Source organism: Ascaphus truei, chromosome 2 (genome assembly GCF_040206685.1).
Source record: "Ascaphus truei isolate aAscTru1 chromosome 2, aAscTru1.hap1, whole genome shotgun sequence".
Taxonomy (NCBI): Eukaryota; Metazoa; Chordata; class Amphibia; order Anura; family Ascaphidae; genus Ascaphus; species Ascaphus truei.
Window position 1 is genome coordinate 202233541 of NC_134484.1, and position 9588 is coordinate 202243128.

The following is a 9588-nucleotide window of genomic DNA, read 5'->3' on the forward strand; positions in this document are numbered from 1 at the left end:
AGGTATCCTCTGCACCATACATACCTAACTTTCTTTACAGCAATGCTTTATTTGAAAGTGGCCAACTGTCACCTAAGGGTTTCCAACTGACCATGCGGCTAACTCCCAACTAACTAGTCACAGCACTTAGAATCCTGTTAAACCAGGACTAACCTATCACATCCTTACACCCAAACAGGTAAGTTACCCTAAAACTTCTAATAGGTCTATATAAACCCTACCAAATAAACTATAAACAACTAATTTAAATGATATACCACAAAACACAACTAATAGGGATGAGGGTCGTCCCCTGGGTCAAGACACTCTCCCCATATTTGCTCTGGGCTACCATTGGTATACACGTATTCATTTCTTAGCACCAACAGTCTCGCAAAGTCCAAGTGCATCTCACATTGGAATTTGAAGTACAAATTGTTCCATTAAAATGTGATTTTGTCCAAAAAGCCCACCTCTATGTACAGTTGATCAATTGGCAGCTATAGAATATACCAACAGGTTTGCGTCATTTGATGCCGCATTGCCATGGCAACGCGTGGCCAGGAGCGTCTGAAACAAGGTAAGTAGAAGTTTACAGAGGCCTTGTAGCTCCCCCAGCATTAATTTAAATGTATTCGGGAATCGTGCGGGGGCCTCTGTAAACCCCGCGCCCCCCCGCAGCGAGTCTCGCGCCCCCCCCGCAGCGAGTCTCGCGCCCCCCACTCTATAATATTACTACAAATACAGGCAACATGAATATCTAAATGTGTCACTCAGGCTCTAACGCTAACACCTTGGATATCAACTACAGTGTCCTCTGTTCTGGGGCCCCTACTCTATTCAGTCTTCATTAATGATCCATCTACAGTACAATTTGTAAGGGAGCTTCAATGCACATGGATGCGGATAACAATCTTATATGCACACAGCCCAACCCTCACCGACCTTGGACACGTACTTCAAATCTGATTACTCAAGACTTAAAATACTGGATTTCCCAAAACAAACCGTTTTTAAATACAGACAAAACTGTATCGATAGCATATGGAAACAGGGCTACATTCCTAAAGCTTCTAACAGGAGCTGCAGATCAGAATCAAATCTAACAACATTCCAGCCCCGGTCACTAGTTTTAAGTATCTGAGAAATACCGCTTGACTCCCACTTAACATTTGGGCTGCATATTGATACTCCGACATCTAAACTAGGTATACTTTATAGGAACAAATCCTCCCTATGCCAGCAGGTCCAAAAACGCATCGCACAGCAGATTTAAATGCCAATCATAGACTATAGAGACATAGTATATGGCAGGGGTGCGGGAGATTTTTTTTTTGGGGGGTGGGAGGGGCAGTTACAGAGGCCACGTGCTTTTTAGCGCGAGGCTTCTGTAACTCACTTGAATTGAGCCGGCTTAGGGCCACGCGTCGCCATGGGAACATAGCGTCATTCATGTGACTTGACCCCACGGCGTCATTTGACGCTGCATTAACGATAAGGGGGAGAGGAGGCAGGGGGGCGCAGCGAAGGAAGTTTGTGCACCCCTGGTATATGGTACAACAGTCCAAACAAGACACTCAATATGCTGCTTTGTACTACAATGTAATTACAACACACCACTGCGAAATGCTCCAAGAAATAGATTGGCTATCCCTTGAGTCCAGATTCAAAGTAGATTTTTCCTGTCCTGCCATCAAATACTTTACGGGATTAGCTACCCACCTATCTGAACAAGTTCCTCATCCCTACCACACGCAGAACGCATCACCTGAGATCTGACTCCAAAAGACTGTTCACGGTCCCAAGGTTCAACATGGAATCCGGTCGCCCCGCTTACCGTGCACCCCATGACTGGAACAATCTACCGGAGACTCTCAAAGCCACCTCGAGTACAAGTTATTTCAAGACTTCAACTGTCTCACATTTTAATCTTGTCTAATGGTTACATACACCCCTAATCATATTACCTCTAATTGTCTGTGAAATGCCTGTAAATTGAATGTAGAATCCTGCACATGTAATGTAACCATGTATTGTCTCCATAACTCTGTGCCCAGGACATACTTGAAAACGAGAGGCAACGTTCAATGTATTAATTCCTGGTAAAACTTTATTTTATGTATAATGTTTAAAGAAAATATCTATTGTTCAGCCATGTTTTTAAGCTTTGTGCAGGGTTTCATACTTGTTTTCTATTGAAGCATATGAGTTCAAAGAACCAACAAGTAAAAAAAATAAATAGGGTGCAAAATATATTGGAGGCAGAGCCTTTTCTACAACTAGGGGTTCCGATTGATCATCGTGTTTCCGGTTAAAGCTGAAAAAACAGGGAATTTGGTGTTATTTTTTTTTTTTAGGTGTTCCTCCTCTTGTAGCAGCAAAGCCCGGTAGGAGACAATGGTTACACATGGGTAGCACAAAAAAATAAGTTCAACGATAAACACCAAAATGTGAGTCAATGGTTTTATTCCCCCCCCCCCCCCATTGTTAATGATGAACACAGATTTTTTTTTTAAATAAAATAAATAAACTGATTTGTCAAAATAAACACCAAAAAAACGTAATCCCGCTTTACAACATGAGAAAAACGAGGATTTAAGACAGCACAGGGGTCTCTTGGGGCTATGACGAAGCTCAATGATTATGTTATGCTGCCTGCAATATTCCAGGTTAATCAATAAAGGAGATGGGGAAATTAGTGGGAACAATGTACAAAAAGATAAAAGGACTGTGGGCAAGTGCTTCCCTGATATTAATGACCTGTAATGCAACATGCATACCAACAAGTGCTTCTGTCCCGTTAGAACACCAGTAACATGGAGAAAGATATGTAGAAGCCATACTATATGCACAACAGTTTACTAATGAATTAGACATTTCCTTGCAAAATTTAAACGGTGACAGGCATTAGATTTTCATATTATCACATGGATAAACTTTGTTTTTCCAGTAAACTGTTTAGCTCTACCAATCATGTGCCCTACTGTACATTTACATTTTATTAAAAGGCTGGAAGGCTGACTTTTTTACATCCAGTAAAATGGCCTCAACTCATGCAAATGAAAGTGTAGGACAGAGAGAAACAGGATTGTGCAACATCTCAAGCTGTTCATATACTTGATGCTATTTGTGCCAGGCAACATTATACTGTAAGTTGTGAAGCGCTAAGTACATTAATGGCGCTATATAAATAAAGACATACAATACAATACAGTTGCAGGAAACTGCTGATAGCCAGCACATGCAAACCAAATAGAGGTGCAGTGCATATATTGAAAAGCAAGCGTGAGTGTTACATTTGCACATCATGAGCAAAATGATGCAGATAGTGTTCAAACATGTTGAAGATCATAAAAAACAATGCCCTGGAGTTAAAGCGTGAGTCGCTGTTTTTGTACCCAAATCAGCTATATCTGTCATTAAAGTCAATGTCCGATATCACCGATTTGGGCACGATACAGTTCATACTTTGATTACTCTGTGGGAATGTCTCAACCTTAAAACTTAATTAAATATAAAACAACCTTTTGTTCAAGAATAATGGAAGTCACACAAGAGCCAAGTTTACAATTCAATACAAACCACAGATTCACTGAATAAGGTGGCATCACTGGACCTTAAAAATGTAGTATTTAGTATTGAATAAATGAATAGGTTTTAAAATTATGGCAAATGTAATCAAGATTCTGTATTATATTATATATTTAAGGAAAAGTACTGTACTTCATGTACAACTTGGTTATTGCATCTAAAATACATTCTCTATTAAAATAAGCAATTCCTAGAACATTAGACCGAAGGGATAAAAATTCAATTGGGAGCATTCAGACATAATTTACCTGTGCAAGATACACATAATGTCTATACTGTATATTCAAATAAAAAACACATTCGACAATCTTCTAAACTATTAGCATCTTCTCACTTCAAAACGATATATTTTATACTATTAAATACCTGGCAAAGTTGCAGAAAGTAAATGTTTGAATGTACAAGAATCCAATATGCAACAAAGCTGTTTATCCCCTGATGATAAATGTGCTATATTTAAGGCTAACACACAAAAAAACGATTATTCCACTTATTAATGTGGGTCTATTACTGGGTGTGTAAAATACAAAATAATAATTCCCTGACAGATGTGCATGCAGTAAACAAAGTGTAGAATTGTAAACTCTGTTTGCAAATGTACAAAGCACCGAGTACACCCGAACCAGTGTGTACCTACCTCTGTGTGGAGCGGTGACAGGGAGAGTGTGGGTGTGTTGCCTGCACGGTGTATGCTGTCCTAGTGTGATACAGCAAACACAGGGAGGCAGGACCATATCTCTGTTGGAGAAGGCGGAGCTCTGGGTTATAGGGAGGAAGAAAGCAGGAAGTTATCACAGATCCGACTCATACAGATCACAATCAGCAACTCCTCTTATGTAATGGGATCCTCCCTTATTTAAGCGTGTTATCTCTTCTTGCTTTTTTTGACACGGTATGTTGGTTAAACAGACCCTCTAACATTTGACATACAGTATAACAATAGGTGCACTTTATTTGCTACACTATGTCAATGTGGGATAGAGGAGCTTCAAGGCAAGTGTCCTTATATATGCAGATATATAATCAATACAATATGTGTATTTATGGATTCCTTTGTATATACGCACAATATAAGTGGTATTAAATGTGCCTAACCAGCTGATCATTAGCAATATCATCAATCTCCTAGCAGGCAGACGTAGGTACAATCGGTACCGCTGAATTGAATAGGTACAAGACATAGAACAGGTACATTGCCTGATAAATAGGTACCATTGGAGGGTACGGTTAAACTGTCCTGTACGCATTAGGCTGCCCAGCACGGAAGTGGTGACATCACCAACTCTCCAAGCATGACGCGGGTGTCCTGTGAATTTTGCGCACGCGTGGGGTTTGCATGGGGGGGCCTATTGAGCGCGCTTCGAACACTTTTTTTGATGAGCGGGGACGTGAGAATTCACTTTGCACAAAGTGAACTCGGCAAGTGCCGCCTGCTCAGCGCTAGCGGGGACGCAGCCTTATATACTGTATTCCCTATAAGAAAACTGCACTGTCATTTTATACAGTTGCTTGTGTGTCTTATTTATCAAAGACCCCTGTCTGCAAAAGTGGAACAAGCGCAGCACCCGATTTAAAAAAAAAAAATAGCATTGATAATTTCAGTGCAGCATTTTTTGCATAATCATTTCACCAAATTTGCAGCAGGGACTGTTGATCCCTAGTTTCGCTGGCAGAGCAGCGTACAATATGGTATAACGCTGTGCTGCAGACTGTCCTGACACGAGGGAGGGGTCAGAACAGATGAAGGAGGAGAGGCAGAGGTACACTGATAAAATAGCATATTTCTTTCAAATGTTAAAGCTGCAGTTCAAGCAGTATCCTACATGTGTTTTTTTTTATAATCAGTTCTGTACTATGAGAAAATACGTTTATTATTAAAAAAAACAATAATTTTTAAAGACATTAACAAGCTTTTTTTGGTCCTATAGCAACCATTTACAAAGTCACATCCCCCTCCTCTTCTGAAACAGACTCTGACACACCACGTTTTGAGCCAAGCCCTCTCTCTGGCAGTGCATCAATTGTATCTAGTGACTTCCTGGTCACATGATCTTCCCCACAGAACTTTGCATCTTGGGTCCTCTTCTGCTGCACTGACAGCCATTTAGTGAACCCCCGGGTCGATTTTTCGAAGATCGATCACAGGAGAACGGATCGATCGGCAATTTAGCTCGTCAGTGTGTAGATTGTAATGATACTTTAAACAACAGTCCATTTTCTGATTGCCTTTGTGTGTGTCTCTCTTTCTTGTGTGTGTGTATATATATATATATATATATATATATATATGTGTGTGTGTAGCCCCCTTTCCCCCGTGACCAGGGTGACCTCGTGTGCTGCTATTACCTAAGTAGCAAACGGGAGGCCTGATCCTCCGCCACTGGGAGCCTGGGGTGTGTAATGAGTATACTAACAGCGCCTCCACCTGAGAAGGATCATCACACAGTAGGATAGCCCCTCTCAAGACCATACAGCCAGTAATGACACACAAGAGTATTACTGGACAGTGACTTATACCAATAACATTGCAACACCATGCAGTATGTATGAGCACCAACCCAGAGAATATCCCCCACAATACTTGGGTGCAGGGGCACCAGTGCCCCAGTGTCCAAGCCAAAAAAGCCTATCCCACCCCCAAGTGTGAGACAGCGCTGCCCACATGAATGGCTGGTGCACTTGTAGAGATACTTGCCCGGGCGCTCCAGCCCTTGGTGTCGTTGAGTAATAACAAGCAAAGGTGAGTCTGTCCACCGAAGATCTGCCTCCGTGTGGGGTGGCCTCCAGCCAGAGCGTCAAACCTTTTGATAGTCTCTTTAGCCTGGTCTGGTCCCAGACCGCAGAGCAATGCAGCACTCTCTGGGCACTTGCTTAACGCTTGACACTATGAGAGCTAAAGGGTAGCTCCCCCATCTGGGGCCTTCCCTATAGCACCACAAGCTGATCCGGGGCCTAGCTGGGACCTGAAGGGGTATAATCTGGCCTAGTCCAGCGGAGCACTCCTCCTTGGACCTTACCTATCCCCTAGCCGTCCTGCTCCCGACTCACTAGCATGGTCCAAACGTGCCAAATGTATCTATCTCCTTGCAGAAGATTCTGGGCGCCCTATTGGCTGAACAAGCCCATGTGCTAGGCAGCCCCTGGGGCCACTGGGAATTGTAGTCCCCGCGGAGCCTATAATCCTAATGGCCATCGCAACTACTCCATTGCGCAAGCGCAAGGCTCCCGTGGGTAAAAAAAGCACGGGTCTCGTGGGTAAAAAAAGTGACAAATATATATATATATATATGTAATTTCCCAGAATCCCTTGCTGCAGTGGAAGCCCTGTGTGCTGGGTAATCATGGTGAAAGGCAGGTTCGCAGTCCTGTCTAAGACATGTGAATGTGCACACAGTAATATTTCCATTTGATACACACACGCACGTAAAACCGCTTTCAAAGTTTGCAGGTGAGTGTAATCTTCCAACTTTCTCCTTGCTGCTGCAGTGTTGGAGCACTCCAGGCTCCTCAAGGTATCACCGAAAGGGGATCTTCAGAAATAGGAAAAGAAAAACACAAAGCACACCAGAGGTAGGGTGACCAGATGTCCCGGTTTAGCAAGGACAGTCACGTTTTTTTTAAGGTGTTTCCCGGTTACCCGACACTCTTTACAATGTCCCGTTTTTTTCTGACTGTCCCGCTTTTGAACATCACAGCAGAGGAGGCAGCAGAGAGTGGAAGATGCGGCATGGTGGAGAGCAGTGGGAGAGCGGAGGCCGGGTCTGACATTGCAGCAACAGAGAGTGGGGGCGGGATTAGCTTCAGCAGAGCCCCAGCAGTAAGACCTGGAAGTGAGTCAGTGAGAACTTCTGGTGTCTGCTTCCAGGGCCCAAGATGGCTTCCCACACCCCCACCCATGCTCCACAGTGACAAGTAGGGTCCAGAAAGGGGAGAGACAGAGACACAGCATTAGGAGGGGGAGAGAGACACATAGCATTAGGTGGGGTGAGAGACACACATCATTGGAAGGGGGAGAGAGATAGCATGGGTGGGGAGAGAGACACAGCATGGGGGGAGGGAGAGAAACAGCATGGGGGCAGGGAGAAAAACAGCATGGGGAGGGAGAGTCGCAGCATGGGGGGATAGAGAGACACATCATGGGGGATAGATAAACAGCATGGGGGGAGAAAGAGACAGCATGGGGGGAGTGAGACAGCATGGGGGGAGAGAGAGACAGCATGGGGAGAGACACAGAGAATGGGGGGGGGGGTAGACACAGAATGGGGCAGAGACAGAAAGGGGGGGGAGAAGGGATGGATGTGGGGAGGGAGAGAGAATGGGGGGATGTGGGGGGGATAGAGAATGGAGGGATGGGGGAGTGAATGGAGGGTTTGGGGGGAGAGAGAATGGGGGGATGGGAGTTATAGGGAAAGGATGGGGTGTGTGTGAGAAGGGGGACGGAGAGACATAAAGGAGAAGGGGTGCAGTGGTGATGAAAAAAGGAACATAGGGCACAACGGATTTAGCATATCCAAACTCATTTATTGAGCCAACACAACGTTTCGGCCGTGATGGTCTTTTTCAAGTGACAATGGCATAGACTATGCCATTGTCACTTGAAAAAGACCATCACGGTCGAAACGTTGTGTTGGCTCAATAAATGAGTTTGGATATGCTAAATCCGTTGTGCCCTATGTTCCTTTTTTCATCTATTCAGGACTGATTGCAGGCTTTCGTTCTAACACTGGAGCACCGGTAACTGTATCAATTTTTTCTATTTGAGGTGTGCAGCATTTTTCTTAATTGTCAGTGCAGTTGGTGATGACATTTGTTTTCTAAAAACATTTTTTAATGTGTCCCAGTTTTTACTTTCGTAAAATCTGGTCATCCTAACCAGAGGTGAGTATAAAGATTGTATTGACAGGAATACAAAGTATATAAGCACTTATAATGAGGTAAATGTTGGTGAACAAGTCACTGATCGCCGGGCATTTAGAAGGGCTCAACAACTGTCCGGTGTCCATTTTGACTTACAAAGCAAGATTCACTAGAGCTGATCACATCGGAGTTAGAAGCTGCTGACGGAACCAGGAAGTGCAGCAGCATAGAATATGCCCCAGAGCGCGTGCTGCTGAGCTGCACATCTTTGAACCCTCCTGAACGCCTGGTGATCAGCGACTTGTTCACCAAAATTTCCCTCATTGTAAGTGCTTACAGGTATATACTTTTTATTCGTGTCAGGACAATTTTCATACTTACCTCTGATGTGCTTTGTGTATATTTGCTGTGCCTGTATTTGTCGTGTGGAGGATTAGAATCTCCGGTCCTGGCTTTCAGTCTCCCTCGCTGCAGCAGACCGATCAATTCATTTTAGGCCTAGTCCCCGCTGGCGCTTAGTGCGCTCATGCTTGGAGAGCAATCCAAGCATGAGCGCCGGGTGTCCTGCATTTATGCACGCGCGGGAGGTGGGGGGGGGGGCATTGCGGGTAGTTGAGCGCGCAGGAAAGTTATATATTTTTGTTTACCTAAGTGCCGAGCGTGGGTGAGCGTGTGTGCACGAGCGCTTGCGCACAGTGTGAGCGTGGACTTACATATATCTATATGTAAGTAACCGCCGCAAGCGCCGCCCGCTCAGCGCTAGCGGGGACGAAGCCTTAGCTGAGCTATGCCGTCAAATATCAGACTCTTCACATTTTCCATTGCTGGCAGTAAATTCAGAATGTAAGTCCCTACCATGCTTTTAGCTCAGCTCTGAATCATTGATACCTAGGTGCCTACAGTGACGCGATAGCAGAGTAGTAAGACGCCACTGTATACTGAGTTAAACCAGGTATCAATCAACTAGTGCAGGGATGTTTGTCACAGCAATTATTTAGTTAATCTATCTCTTTCTCTCCCCACTTTATAAAGGCTTAATGCACCGGTCTTTCCTGTAAGTATTTAAAACCACCTGAAATGAATGAGACCACACCTTTGTTAAGTGGAAGAAAAGTCTCAGCTTTATTTTAACAACATTTGTTAGAACCCTGACTGCCCGCC

General features: G+C 44.0%; 1 protein-coding gene across 1 annotated transcript in view; it reads right to left on the reverse strand.

Annotated features, from left to right (window-relative positions):
- LOC142487109 (serpin B6-like) overlaps nucleotides 1-4360 on the reverse strand; it is a 50284-nt gene extending 45924 nt beyond the window's left edge. Inside the window, exon 1 of the mRNA XM_075585830.1 lies at nucleotides 4208-4360. The gene's annotated coding sequence lies outside the window, so the exon portion shown is untranslated. The remainder of the gene's footprint in view (nucleotides 1-4207) is intronic.
- Nucleotides 4361-9588: the final 5228 nt, after the last annotated feature.